We start from the raw sequence: 14,730 nt of genomic DNA, 5'->3' as shown, positions 1-14,730 counted from the left end.
TCCTGGGATTGAGTCCCACATCAGGCTCCCTGCTCAGCGCGGAGTCTGCTTCTCCCTCTCCCCTGCCTGCTGCTCCCCCTACTTGTGTTCTCTCTCTCTGTCAAATAAATAAAACCTTTAAAAATAATAATAATAATAATAAAGTAAAATAGTGCAATATTTTAATAATATAGACCAAGCCTTCTGAGTATCCCTCCTTGGTCACATCCCACTTCCTTCCTCATAAAGGTACTCACTGTCCTGAATTTGGTGCTTACTACTCCTGTACATGGGTTTTTTTTTTTTTTAATTAATTGATTTAAAGGAATCTCTATGTCCAACACAGGGCTTGAACTCATGACCTGGAGATCAAGAGTCACATGCTCCAACGACTGAGCCAGCCAGGCGCCCCACTTCTATACATGTTTGTTTTTATTTTTTTTAAGTAGGCTCGATGCCCAGCAGGGAGCCCTACACGGGGCTTGAACTCACAACCCTGAGATCAAGACCTGAGCGGGAGATCCAGAGTTGAACTCTTCACCAGCTGTGCTACCCAGGGGCCCTCCATGTTTTTAAACTTACGCCACCACGTTAGTCACCATGTTAGTTGGCTAAAGCTGCAACACATTACCACAGACTGGGTGGCTTGACCAACACAAACGTGCCCTCTCACAGGTCTGGAGGCCGAACTTTGAGATCAGGATGTCGCAGGGTTGGTGTCCGTTGAAGGCTCTCTCCTTGGTTTGTAGGTGACTGTCTTTCTCCCAGCGCCCTCTTTTCTCTGAGCTTGCCCATCCCTGGTGTCTCTTTGTTTGTCCCAATTTCCCCTTCTTATAAGGACATCAGTCAGATCCACGTTCTTCTTCCTGTGTTTGCCTTTGTCCAAAGCTCTTCTTCTAAAGATACCAGGACACACCCTCATGACCTCATCCTACTTACATCCCCTCTTTAGAGACTCTTTCTCCAAATACAGTCACGTTCTGAGGTACCGGGTGTTAGGACGTCAGCATATGAATTTGGGGGACACGATTCAGCCCACGACAACCGTCTCCATACTCCCTCTCCTGTGGATAGACTTCCCGGTATATAAACAATGCTTCAGTGAATACCTCAGACAAAGCTTGTCGCATCCACTGACTGGTGCCCAGTGTGCACGCCTTGGAGTGGAACGGCTGAGCTATTTGGGTTGTTTACTGACTAGACCACCCTCTTCTTGTGGACTCACAATGTCATGTGTCACATTGCCAAATACACGTGAGACGGCCTGAGTTCACCAGCTTGGGGGTGGGTCCCTCTGTCTCTCTGGACCAGTGCATAGAGGAGAGGGCCTCTGCTCTAAGTGGCCTCGTATGCCCCCCCACCACCAAATCCTAACCCCTCACTACCTCAGAATGTGACCTTATTTGGTAATAGGGTCATTGCGGATGTAATTAATTAAGATGAGGTCAGCCTGGGGGTAAAGTGGGCCACTGATCAATACGCCCGGGGCCCTAAGAGGGGAATATTTGGGCTCGCACGCGCGCGCGCGCACACACACACACACACACACACGTGTACACACACACACACAAACACAGGGAGGACACTGTGTGAACACAAGGACGGCCATCTACAAGCCCAAGACAAAGGCCTGAAACAGACTGTCCCTCACAGCTTTCGGAAGGAGCCAGCCCGGCCAACATCTTGATGTTGGACTTCCAGCCTCCAGAACTTTGGGAGAATACGCTTCTGTTGTTTAAGACCCCTAGTCTGTGGCGCTTTGTCATGGCAGCTCTAGAACTCTAAGGTAGCGTCCGTTCTGCTTTTCACTCCCGGCTCCCGTGCCTATCGCTCTTCATGGCCTGCAAAGCCAGAAGTAGCATGGGATGGTGAGGTATTATTACCTGTGGGTCCAGTCAGGACCGGCGTTGCTCAGGAGCATGGACAACCACACCCCGTACTCCTGGCCCCACAATGAAGAGAAAGGTCAGAACAACGCAATGGACCAGGCCCCCCAGGACCTGGCTTGGGTCCTCAACCAGCCACAGATGGCCTGTGTGTCTGTGACAAGTGGCTGGCCCTCCCGGGGCTGTTTCCTCAACTGTAAATAAGGGCGTTAGACGGTGGTTGCCGGGGGTTGGGGGAAGGGGAGAACAGAGAGTTATTGTCTAATGGGTGGAGAGTTTTAGTTTTACAAGATGTAAGAGCTCAGGAGATGGAGGGTGGTGATAGTTGTACAACCTTATCAGCGCATTGACCACCACTGAGCTGTGCACTCACAAAGGGTTATTTTCGGGTCAATTTTATGGGATGTGGATTTTGCCATAATAAAAAAAATTGGAGGGAAAAGTAAGGCTGCTAGGCTCGGGACCCTCCAACTGTTCTGTTTGTGACATAGCATTTTAGGGTCACAGGATTAAAAATATTCTGCTGCCTCCTACTTTCTGCAAACTGGAGCGGCAAACATGATTCAGTTCTCCTGATTATCTGAGCCAAGGAGGGTTCTGTTCTCATCCTCAAAATGTGTTTTGGGCTTTTGTTGTGTTTTGTTTTTATCTGAGCCTCTGCTGGCTTTACAGATAGTTATCTGTGAAAATCTGTCTATTCTAAGACTTGTGTGTGTGTGTGTGTGTTGGGACTGCTTGTAATAACTGCCTACCCAACTTCACAGGGTGTTGCCTGGCCAGTGTCACTCAGGATGACCGAGTCCCGCAGATTTTGTCCAGATTTGAATGACAGCCCCAAATAATATATGTAAATCTTCCCTCTCCCCAGCCCAAGGGTAATGGAGGTCATCAGATGTCTGACAACTGGTGTGTTCCAAAGGTTTCAGGAATGAATGTCAGTTTTGTGGTTCCCTGCCTGGCATCTGGCTTCATTAGACCATAAAAAACAGAGTTTATGGCCCTTCTGGTTGGAACAATAATTTTTTACAATATCCGTGGTGGTTATTGGAGAAAGCCAGCCAGCCCAGTGACTTCTCTGCAGCCCCGCTGCTCGTCACGGGTGGTGCCAGCCGCATGTGTTAGCTTCTTGATCTCAAGTCAACCCTGTGAAATAGGTATTAGGATCGCCATTTTCAGATTCAGCTCCGAGAGGCTTAGAGACTTTACCAAGCTCACACGGCCAGCAGAACCTGGTTCAGATCCAGGGTTTCTGACTCCTCGCCCAGCATGCTTTTTTCCTTTCTTTTTTTCCATGTTAGCTAGCTAATTCTGGTGACAGTCCTACTTGTTAAAATGTTAGGTCTCGGTTAAACCCGGAGCTCCTACACCTCTGTGGGCTGATGCCTCTCACACAGGAAGATGCTGCTTCTGGGCTCCCATCGGGGGCTTACAGGCTCAGGTTTCTGCTCCGTCTGCTGCTGGGGCAGTACCTTTGGTGGACACTGTGATGTGCCCCCAGAGCCCCTTTCGCTGCAGGGCTTGCCCCCCCAGCTGCTGGGAATGCTGTCATGGGACAAGCTCGGCTGCCCGCTTCTTCGGGGTTGGCCTCAGCTGCGGAGGGCTGGCTGGCCCAGGGTCATGCCCTTCCCGTGGCTGCCGCATCCACTGGGGAAGGTATAAAGGCTGGGTCAGCTCCGTCCGAAGGGAGACACTGTGAAGGTCATTGTGGTTCCTGTGTTTTCTGTGGGGTCTATCCCTGGACCTCCTTCTCCCTCTGCCCTGTCCTGTTTCCTTCCTCTCCCCTCCTCAGGGGATGGTTCCGGGGACACTCGGTGACAAACATCCTGTCCCTGAACTCTTCTCAGAGTCTGCTTCCTGGGAGGCCCACCCTGCCCCAGCACCCACCTCCCCCTTCCTCCTCTTGACAGCCCTTCAGAGACTGGCAGGGCAGCCTGCACCCGGAGGCTCTTCTCTGAGCTACATGACCACACAGCCTTTGGCCTGGTCTGGCGTCTGGGCACGCCGCCATCTTGGGCCGTCTCTCGGGTGCTTCTGAAGTCACAGTCCCAGGAACCAGGGGAGGGCTGGTTTTTCGGGGGCAGACCCGAGACCCTGGGACCTTCTCATGGACCGTGGTGGCTGTCCCCAGCTGGCTGCCGGCACAGACGGAAGCATTTACTTCCACAGGAACGAATTTAGTCGGAAAACCTAACCACGCAGGCAGCACCTGGCTGCATGTGGTCATTAACTGTCCGAGTCCCTCCTGTCCTCAGAGGGGAGCTGATCAGCCTCCGTGAAAGCCAGTCAGGAAACGCGGTCGCTGAGGGGCCTACACAGCGGCGTCTGCCTGCCTTTGCAGGCTCTGAGGTTCCCATCGGACCAAGGATATTAAGGGTCTGAGATGCAAAACGTTCAGGACGTTGTTGCTCAGCAGCTGGGAGTTCCTCTATTATTAATAAAAATCTGAGGCCTAGGACCTTGGAGAACTGAATTCTTTCAAGGGCATCGGAGCGTTCTCCCTGCACCCCATACCGCGCCTCCCTGCTGCCAGGGAGCGCATGAGCCGGGACTCCTGAGTTGTAAGTAACGGAAATAAACTTGACCTGTAACAATAGCAACAGAGCCAGAGGGGATTTTATTTTAAGGTGTTTCACCAAACTAAGGTCAGAAATGCTGCCAGGACCCAGAAAAGGATCCGGTCCATAATCTGGGACCTCGCTGCCTGAATTCTGCGTCTGCGCAGTGGTGAGAGTGCGTGCATGTGTGTGCGTGCGTCTGTGTGCATGCGTCTGTGTGCGTGTACATGTGCGTGCACATGTGTGCGCAAGCGTGTGCGTGCATGTGCGTGCGTGCACGTGTGTGCGCAAGCGTGTGCGTGCATGTGTGTGCGTGCACGTGTGTGCGCAAGCGTGTGCGTGCGTCTGTGTGCGTGCACGTGTGTGCGCAAGCGTGTACGTGCACGTGTGTGCGTGCACGTGCAAACATGCTTCTGCATGCACGTGCATGTCTGCGTATGCCTTTCCCCAGATCAAGTGCCTCATGATGGCAAATGGCTAATCGTCCATTCCAGGCTTTCCATAAAAGCATTTTTTTAAAGATTCTATTTATTTATTTAAGATAGAGAGCAAGAGCAAGAGTACAAGCTTCAGGGAGGGGCAAAGGGACAGGGAGAAAGCAGACTCCCCGCTGAGCGAGGAACCTGATGGGATGCAGGACTCGATCCCAGGACTCTGAGATCATGACCTGGGCCTAAGGCAGACGCTTAACGGACTGAGCCGCCCAGACACCCCATAAAAGCATTTTAATGATATCAAGAAACTAACTGAACCCTTTCTTGGACCCAGTCCTAAATTCCTGGGAGATACGATTTTATTGGTGCCTTTGGTCCGATATTAACTTCTGATGCAATTAGGCATGGATTCCTGCCAGGCGGAACCGTGCAGTCCAAACCCGCTGCGAGGACCCAGCCCTATCAATGTGCCCAACAGCCCCCAAAGTGGGCACTCCCGGCCAGCCTCGGAGAGCACACCGTGAAAGGTGTTAGCTAGGTAGCGCCCGGCGCTATCTGACCTGGATGGAGACGGCTGGCAGCAGGCTAGAAACATCAAGCCCCTCTGCTCCCCGGCATTGCGTGCAAAGCAACCAAGAGCCTATGCCAACGTCGGCAAACCTTTCCTGAGCTATCCTACGCAGGAGCAGGTGCAGAACCATGTAAGATACAGCCTTTCCTTCCTAGAGCACACCCAGAAGAGGACTGACAGGAATGGTGGAGAGAGAACACGCCGCAAAATGTGATGAGACCCCCTGTGCTTAATGAGAAAGGCAATCAGTTGTTGAATGACCTGTATGTGCCAGGTGTTTTACATATATTATCTCTAACTTCACAACAAGTTCGCCAGGGGGCATTATTATTATATGCCTGTTTTACAGATCAGAAAACTGACGCCCAGGGAGGTGAACGGACTCACCCAGAGTCACATTGCTAGTGTTTGGTGGGATTTAGGATTTAATTTCAAGTCTGGTTAGTTCTAAAGCCAGTAGTCTTCCCAGAATGATGCATCGCTTTCTAAATAACTAACAGATCACACAAGTAAAACCTTAATAATTCATAAGTTGTATGATTCAGGAATGCCATTAGAGGCTACGCGATGCCAAACCTTTCAATGAAACAGTGAAGCATTCCATCAGACTTGCGTCTGGACTGATTTCAGTAATTTATGGGATGGGAAGACTTGGCTAAATTAATTCACTATTCCCATCTTGTGCTTATTAATTGTTCTGACAACCATCCAGATGCTCTTGTTGACTCGGTCCAGGCTTACGGTGCAAACCGTGGGAGACATGGGGGAGGGGAGGGACTAGACGCTTCGCTTCCGGCATCACTGATTGAGGCGGGAGACAAGGGCAGGCCCAGCCAGCGGTCGGCGTGTCTACTGTGCAAGAGGGGAGGGGGTGTGAAACAGCGCTGGATTTCGAGTCCGGCTATCTGGCTTCCCTTTCTACTAGAGCTTAACCATGCTGGAACTCAGGCAGTCTCTCACTGTCCCTGGGCTCCAGCTTCCTTCTCTAAAATGTCTTAAATCCCACTTTCTCCCTCTCTGCATTTTAGAAACAGTGGTTATTAGTGTGTGATAATAGTTACTATATAATAGAGGCACCTGGGTGGCTCAGTCCGTTGGGCATCTTGATTTTGGTCCAGTTCACGATCTCAGGGTTGTGGGATCCAGCCCCACATCGGGCTCTGCCCTTAGTGTGGAGTCTGCTTGGGCTTCTCTTTCCCTCTCCCTCTGCCCCTCCCCCTGCACTCATGCTCTCTCCCTCTCTCTCTCCAGAATAAATAAGTAAATCTTTTAAAAAATGGTTACTGTGTAATAATAATGGGTAAAATTTACTGGCATGTATGTTTACTTTCTTTGTGGAAATTATGTTTACCTTTCCTACGGCTATAAGAGCTTGATCCTAATATCAGCCCCATTTCACAGAGGAGGCAGCTGAGAACCCAAAAATGAACTAATGTGCTTCTAACCAAGTGTGCCTGCACCCAGAGAGAGACTCTGGTCCAGTGGCCTCGACAGAGACCATCACCTGTAAGATGGTCGTCAGCCTGGCGAGTCCCTAACCCAGGAAGCCCAGGGTGGGACCTGCGCCGGTGGGAGCTGGGGTGGGGGGCAGATACTCTGAGGCTCACTGCCTCACGTTCCTCACCATCACCAAGGCAACAAGCTCTCCCTTGCTGTTGCCAGGGAAACCATCGGAACTCTCTCTTTCTCTCACCTTCACCATGGAGACAGCCAACCGGAAAGGCGCTCCCGGGGTGGGAGGAGGTACGGCCAAGGGAAAGGCGACAACAACGTGCTTCCAGACTCTCCTTTGTGGCTGGAGCCCCAGCATCCAGCAAGAACCCAAGGCCTGGAAATTCCCGCTCCGTTGAGGAATGCGGAGACATTCCTGGAGCACCCGAAATACAATGGCAAAGCCAGGATGTCCCTGGGGAAACACAGGTTAGAAGAATTGTTTTCGGAATTTATTTCTCGAAGCTGCCTTTCCTTTAGTCAGCCATTGTCCAGATCAAAGGAAATCCCCAATTTTCATGTCTCACAAATGCTGAAAATCTGCCAGGCCAGGTGTCCCCTTGGTCTGATTGTGCTCCCAACCTGCCCAGTGACGTCGCATAACCCAATCTGTCCTCCCTGGGATCTGTCGAATGCACGGGATGGGCTACCTCCATGGCTCCTGGGATCCCAGATTTCTAGACCAGTACAGGTTCTTCAAGAAAGCACGAGGCTCGGGGTGCCTGGGTGGCACAGCGGTTAAGCGTCTGCCTTCGGCTCAGGGCGTGATCCCAGCGTTCTGGGATCAAGCCCCACATCAGGCTCTTCAGCTATGAGCCTGCTTCTTCCTCTCCCACTCCCCCTGCTTGTGTTCCCTCTCTCGCTGGCTGTCTCTATCTCTGTCAAGTAAATAAATAAAATCTTAAAAAAAAAAAAAAAAAAAGCACGAGGCTCCAACAAGTTTGCCAGACTTTCATTGTAACATAACAACTTAAATCCACATTTCATCTCCCGAGGCCGGAGGTTGGGAGGGCTGAGCGTGTACAGGGAAGTCAGCGGGCCCGAGCTCAGGTCCGGAGTCCGCGACATGTCCGGGCAGGACATCTGCCTCCTGGACCTCAGTGTCTTAGTTTCTTGGGAAGTAAAATTGGATTAATAAGAGCATTCCTCTTGTAAGGTTCTTGTGTCGATGAAATGAGACAAACTGCAAAGCCTTCCGCACAACGCCCCGCACGTGGCAGGCACAACACACGCTAGCAAATATTATCACCATCACCATTATCTTCTAAGGGATATTTTAACACCAAATGAAGCTTTTTTTTTTTTTTTTTTTAATTTAAGTGATAGGACCCCACTGAAGCCAAAATGACAGGGCTTAAATCGCATACATTCCGCTTTTGGAGCAAGTCACTACATCGCCCTCACTGATTCTCTATGCGGCCTCGGTGGACCTGAGAATTGCTGGATTCGGTGATATGCACGTTCTTTCTGCTCTAAGAGGCAATGCGTTTGTAATTCTTCCCCGCCTGATTAGCCAAAGGAGTATCCCGGGGCCCACGGCCAAAGAGGAGTGAGAAGTCAGGTGCCTTTAGTGGCCATCCTGGACCTGGGTTAGATTCCAGCTCTACACAGACCTCTCTGTGCCGGCCGGGCGGATTCAGGCAATGAGGAAGCACAGATGTGCAATCCTTCGCCACCTCCCCTCCCTGTGTTTGTGACATCAGGCTTCAGCCGCACCAGCAATCCACCGAGGCTGCAGGGTCCTGGTCCGGGACCCAGCGCCTGGAAGTGCCCTGGTTTTGTCCTGCAAAAGCCGGCTGCGTGGGCAGAGGGTCCGTACCGCCATCCCGCCCCCTCCCCGGGTCCCCGCTCAGGCCACCGCAGAGCCACACAGCGCGGGCCCTCCAGCAGAGGCTCATCTAGGGAGGCCTCTTCTTCCCACTCGGCCTCCTTCTGCCTCTCCCTGCTGGGACTTGGGTGGGAGAAGCAGTGGGAGGATCCACAGACTGAGAGCCAAGAAGCCAGAAGAAGCCGGAAGATACGGGAACCTAGAGGGAAAAGCATTCAGGGCCAGAATGAGTAAGCAAGTTCGTCTCTGGGCCTTCATTTTTCTTTTCTGTAAAAACAGGGGCAATCTTGTCCACCTTACCACAATGATGAAATAAGGCACGGGGTCATGGTAATAATATCCGTTCAGCAGGGGGTCCAGGTTTTGTGGGGGCCGAGGCTTATTCGGTTTGGAGGAGCCTTTTTATGAAGAATGGAAACTTACAAAGACAAAATTAAATACGAAAGGGAATAGTTACTTAGGAGAAAGAAGTCACAATAAATTGCAATTTAAAATAATTGAACAAATACTATAAGCACCACAAAAAAAAAAACCCAGAAAAGTAACATATTTTACTAATTAACTTATATGCTTTTTTAATATTTTTTTCTACATTTGGGGGTTGCTGTGTATACTTTGACAGCCTTTACGTATCACAATGATTTTGTAATCGCGTTTTCTGTAAAGAGAGTATGAAGCTGATTCAGTCTATGCCCTAGCATGGTTGATCAAAGCTTGTTTTTTATGATTGACAGTTTTGAGTAGATGTCAAAAAGAAACAAATTCTCTGTTTGCAATTTGACGTTGCAAGGTGGTGAAGAATTTTCATGATTGGAAGAATTTTCCATGGACTTATTCTGACTCACTTCTCCTCCACAACCCCATACTTTTGCAGCCAGAACACATGCATTTCACAACATGATTTTTAGTCCCACGATGTTCTGCCATGATGCCTGGGGTGTCATAACAAAAGACACCTTTACTGCTCTCATCACTTAGGAAATTCCAAGAGGCTCTGTGTCAGAAATGGGGACAAAAACCAAATAATATATATATATTTTTTTCTTTTTAAATATTTATTTATTTATTTATTTATTTTGGGGGGGTGGAGCAGAGGGAGAGAGAGACTCTTAAGCAGATTCCCAATGAGTGCAGAGCCCTACACACAGCTCAACCTTACGACCCTGAGATCATGACCTGAGCCGATGCTGAGAGTCGGCTGCTCAACTGACTGAGCCACCCAGGCACCCCCCAAATAATATATTTCTAATTCTAGATTTCAATATCACAAAAAGAGAAGTGGTTCAGAGGGTTCAGAGGAGTCTCCGGAACCACAACTATCAGGGGCATCCGCCCAGACGACCCCATTGCTTCTGTCAGGTCCCTAACGAACCTGCCGCGGCTGAGGACCCCATCATCACTGATGCTTGGCAACTCCACCTTTTAGCTCTGAGTTTCGTTTTTAGCCTTTCCTCCTCTCCCATGGCGGGAGACATGGCCTTTTTGGAACTGCTTAAGTATCCTCCGGCCTTTGTCTTTAGATTTCTGTTTTTTTTTTTAAGATTTTATTTATTTATTTGACAGAGATAGAGACAGCCAGCGAGAGAGGGAACACAAGCAGGGGGAGTGGGAAAGGAAGAAGCAGGCCCATAGCGGAGGAGCCTGATGTGGGGCTCGATCCCATAACGCCAGGATCACGCCCTGAGCCGAAGGCAGACGCCCAACCGCTGTGCCACCCAGGTGCCCCAAATAGATTTCTGTTGTTTGTTAATTGCACTCGGTTTTTCATTCTCTCTGTAGAAGGTCATTGCAACCTAAGTCAACCACTGGGTCCCCTGTGTTTATACACATAGATTCTGTACCCCTCTACTTGCACGCCCCGTTGTTTTTTTCAAGCTCAAAGCGTTGCAGCTTGGGTTTTTCCACCATCAGAGCATTCTCCCAAGTCAATGTCAGTGAAAATGATAGCTACTGGGTTGCCCCCTTGCTGCAGGGACCCTCGGTGCTCCGTGGACATACCTCCTAGATGGAACACACCCCCTGATCACTGATCAGGCCCCCTGCCACACCTTCTTGCCTGCTTTCCTGGGCCACTCCCAGTACCAACGTGTCAGGTTGGTCCTCTGGTAAGCAGCCGCTGGGGCGATGGAAGTACTGGAGGTTTACTGGGGGTAATGCCTGTTGAAACTGCAAGGGGAGGAAGCAGGAATGGGCAGAGAAAGACTCCACCCCACAGTGCAAATCTGAAACATGTGGAAGGACACAGGGAAGGGGAGTAGGCAGATAGAGAGGCAGACTGAAATGCCTACCTGAAGTCTTACCCAACCTGATCGGAGGTTGGAGCGGGAGGACGGCCCATTAGAAGCGGCCCCCACTGGGCGGCAGTGTCCAGCTACTAGGACCCTGGCGCTCTTCTTCATTCATCTGAAGGCTGCCCAGGGGGAGCATGGCCTTGGCTCAAGCCCTGGCAGATCCTGAAGTTTCAGTGGTGGGGCGATCTCAGCTGACGGGACTCCCCGCTGTGGACCGGCATGCTCTTCATGAAGGGACTTCTGAGAGGAAACCTCCATGGCTGCCACACCTGGAGTGGGGTCTAGAAGAGGCTGAAGCTCTGGGTGCACTTGGCCCTTTGGCCCTGTAGACTCCTTACCCTTAGGGTAGGAATGAAGACAGAGGAGAAAAGAGTGGGACCCCCAAAAGTGCCGGTTACACTGCTCTTGCCCTGGACTAAGGCTGTCACGGCGTGGATGCAGCTCGACTTCTCCTCGGCCAGAGCTCCCAAACATCCACAGCTGCTAGAGCACCCCCCAAAGTGGATAGAATGTGCTGGAAAGGAAGTCTGAGCGGAAGGAGACAGGGGTCTTAACTGATGGGAGTTTTAAAACATCTGAAAATTTGTTAGTTTTATAAAAACACACGAACCCATGGAACCGTGGCTTGAGTCCCTACCCAAGTCTTGGAAGGGGATCTTGAAAGTAAGGGACCCTCATTAGCTTCATGGTAAATCCATCCCTGCCTTAACTACTACCATTTCCATTCTGGAAAGTTCTGGTAACTTGAGGTTCTTTTTCAGATGGCAGCTGAGGCTTCCTGCCCCGGGGAAGAGACGTCACAAGTGAAGGCAGACAACCAAGAAGACGGTTCCTGGTTTTGAGTGTTTAATTATGGCCATGGTAGAGATAAAAAAAAAAATTTTTTTTTTCAAGAGAAAAGGCTTTGGGGTGGCCAAAATCTAGGCTTTTGAGCTTCAAAATCCCGATCCTTGAATGACTTAGAGGATAATGCTTATGCTTATATATTTGGAAACAGAAACATAACCTGGTTACTCAGAGACATTTTCCAACACCTTGAAGTATTTGTTGCTTAAAAATTCCACAGCCTGGAGCCAGTGGCAGAGGAGGAGGAGGTGGTCAGCCGAAGGGAGGAGAGCAGGAGAAGCAAGAGGGTTCGGTAGGTATTGCCATGTGACTCCAAGGAAAGGATCCTAGATCAGACCCCTAGGGGAAAGGGGCACAACAGAAACTCCAGGTCCATTTGGGGATTTGGCTCTGAAGAGGACTTTCGCCTTGCTTCCAGAGATGAGCCCCGAGGTGACAAGTCTCAGGATCTCCCCACAGGTCCATGTGACAGAGGCAGAATAGAGAAAGCTGCATGCTGGATGGATGCAGACAGCCCCTAGGAACCCCCACCACCAGCAGAACCGTAGGACAACAGCCACCTGTTTCTGAGCTTTCCAGAGGGTGAAAGAGAATAGGACCTAGAGAGATCTTACAGCTGGGACAGGCGCTTGGGCATCTGATCTGATGACAAGAGACCAGATGGGAACAAGGGTGCCTTGAGACGGGTCTGTGGGGAGTGGGGAGGGCGGCCACTACCGACTGGGTGAGCTGGGAGTCACGCGGATGGACACGAAGTCCCTGGGGAAGGTGTCTCAGGGACTAGACTGTGCTGGGGTCCCGAACTGGCTGGAGACACCACGAACTGCCTGAGATAAGGTTTCTGCCACCCATCAGAAGAACGGAAGCTCCACACAGACATTAAACTGGAGAAAGACAAAGTTTTGACTTTTATGCACATGAGTTGGCGACCTGAGGTTTCATATCCCCACACGGGGTCAGAGCAAGGACACGAGCCCGTCACAGACGTCCCCTGGTGCCATTTCTGCTACATAATCAGTGTGCAGCAGACCACGGCAGGACGTCTCCTGTCCCCGCACCTACCCCCGCCCCCCAGATTTGCTCTGCGCTTCTCCACTGACTCTTGGCTGTGGGAAGCTGACCTCATGGGCTGGAACACAACACGGGGCGTATTTGCCCTCTGGTTTCCAGTTGGGTTTGGCCCATGGGAGGCGCCAACCAACAGGAAACGGGAGGGGGTGGGAGGAAAGAACGTGGGGGTATTCGTTCCCCGGCTTTGGCACGGGCTCCTGCCTGGTGGCCCGCTCCCGTGGGCCCGGCTCGCACCAAAGTTCCAGTAAGAGCTCCTTCTCTTCCCCCTGCGGGCCTGTGCGTGGCAAGGGCTTCCCTGCTCTTGCGGACCTTGGGGCGCGTCACTCTCCCCCCCTCCCCGCCTTCCCTCCACCCTGTGCACACCTTTGTAAATAGGCCTTTCCTTATGCTCCTGTGAATCACCTCTCCCAAGCGTGCCATCTGTTTCCTGCGGGGCCCTGGTCGCCGCGGCTCCCGGCAGAATCACTTTCAGTTTGAGAACCAGGGCCGCTCTTCCTGTGCGATCCGGTGGAGTCGGCGATCCGTTCTGAGCCTCGGTTCCTTCACCTGGTACATGAGACTATAACACCCCAGCCTTTCCTCCTTCCAGGGGATATTGCGAGACATCGGAATATAGGTGAAAATACTCAGGGAAAAAGTAAGGCGTAACTATTAATAGAATGATTAAAAGCGATAATAGGAGGGCGCCGGGGTGGCTCAGTCAGTGGAGCGTAAGGCTCTGGGTTTTGGCTCAGGTCATGATCTCAGGGGTCGTGGGATCAAGCCCCATGTCAGGCTCCACGCTCAGCGGGGAGTCTGCTTGAGATTCTCTCCCTCTGCCCCTCCCACCTCTCTCTCTCTCTCTCTCTCAAATAAATAAAAATAAATCTTTAAAAAGTAATTTAAAAAAAAGTGATAGTGGTAGTAAGGTTCCTGCTCGTAGCTCTCCTCCGGTCCGTCGCTTCTCTCCAGCACCAAAGCACTGACCCCGTCTTGGGCGCTTGCAAGGCTGCCGTCCTTTGTTGTGAAGCCCTGTGCCCACGGAAAGGTGACACTTTGTGACCAGATACAGCGCACAACTCTTAGAGCCGCTGCCGCCGCATTTTGACAATGACCTCGGTGGGCCCCGGGGCGGTGCTGTCCCCTCTGAGCTCCGTCTCCCGCCCTCGCATCCTCTGGCTGGGTTTGCTGGGAGCTGGTCCAGCCCCCACCCTTTCTGAAGCCACATGGCACCAGGGTCCCTCCCATGGGAGCAGAGGGTGGGCCCGGCCTGACGCAGTGAGAGCCGGTGGGAATTTAGACTGCCCCGAGCTCCGTCAGAAAGCGAATTGCCGGCGGCATCTTCACGGCCAGGAGGGCTGTGAGCGCCCCGGAGCTGAGCGCGAGGACTGCTGCGGATGCTTTCCCGGTCCTGTACGCGTCTCAAAACGAGAACATGTTCCTTGGCTTCTCCCGCTCTTCCCTCCAGGCTCTTCTCCGTCAGGCGTTTTCACTGTCGTTTCTACAAGGCCCGTCCCCTCCACCAGGCCTGACCAGGCAGGGACATGAGGATCAGCAAGGCCAGGAGTGGCTTCCATGTGACCAAGAGATCTCAGATCCAAGTTGTTTAAAACCCAAAGTTGGAGCACCTGGGTGGCTCAGTTTGTTAAGCCTCTGCCTTTGGCTCAGGTTATGATCCCAGGGTCCTGGGATCAAGACCCACATCCGGCTCCTGTTCAGTGGGGAGTGTGCTTCTCTCTCTCCTTCTGCCCCTTCCCCTGCTTGTATGCTCTCTCCTCTCTCTCTCCCTCTCTCTCTCT

The 14,730-nt window shown here is 51.6% G+C and overlaps 1 long non-coding RNA gene across 1 annotated transcript; it reads right to left on the bottom strand.

The window, feature by feature from the left end:
• Positions 1-7,853: 7,853 nt before the first annotated feature.
• On the bottom strand, positions 7,854-10,233 carry LOC130543149 (uncharacterized). The gene is made up of 2 exons (XR_008958253.1): positions 9,045-10,233; positions 7,854-8,943 (listed from the first exon to the last, which is right to left on the bottom strand). It is a non-coding gene; the product is annotated as an uncharacterized LOC130543149 (long non-coding RNA).
• Positions 10,234-14,730: the final 4,497 nt, after the last annotated feature.

Source organism: Ursus arctos, unplaced genomic scaffold, assembly GCF_023065955.2.
Source record: "Ursus arctos isolate Adak ecotype North America unplaced genomic scaffold, UrsArc2.0 scaffold_8, whole genome shotgun sequence".
In the NCBI taxonomy this organism is placed as follows: domain Eukaryota; kingdom Metazoa; phylum Chordata; class Mammalia; order Carnivora; family Ursidae; genus Ursus; species Ursus arctos.
Note: the sequence above shows the minus strand (reverse complement) of the source record. Positions and strands in the feature narration are given on the sequence as shown.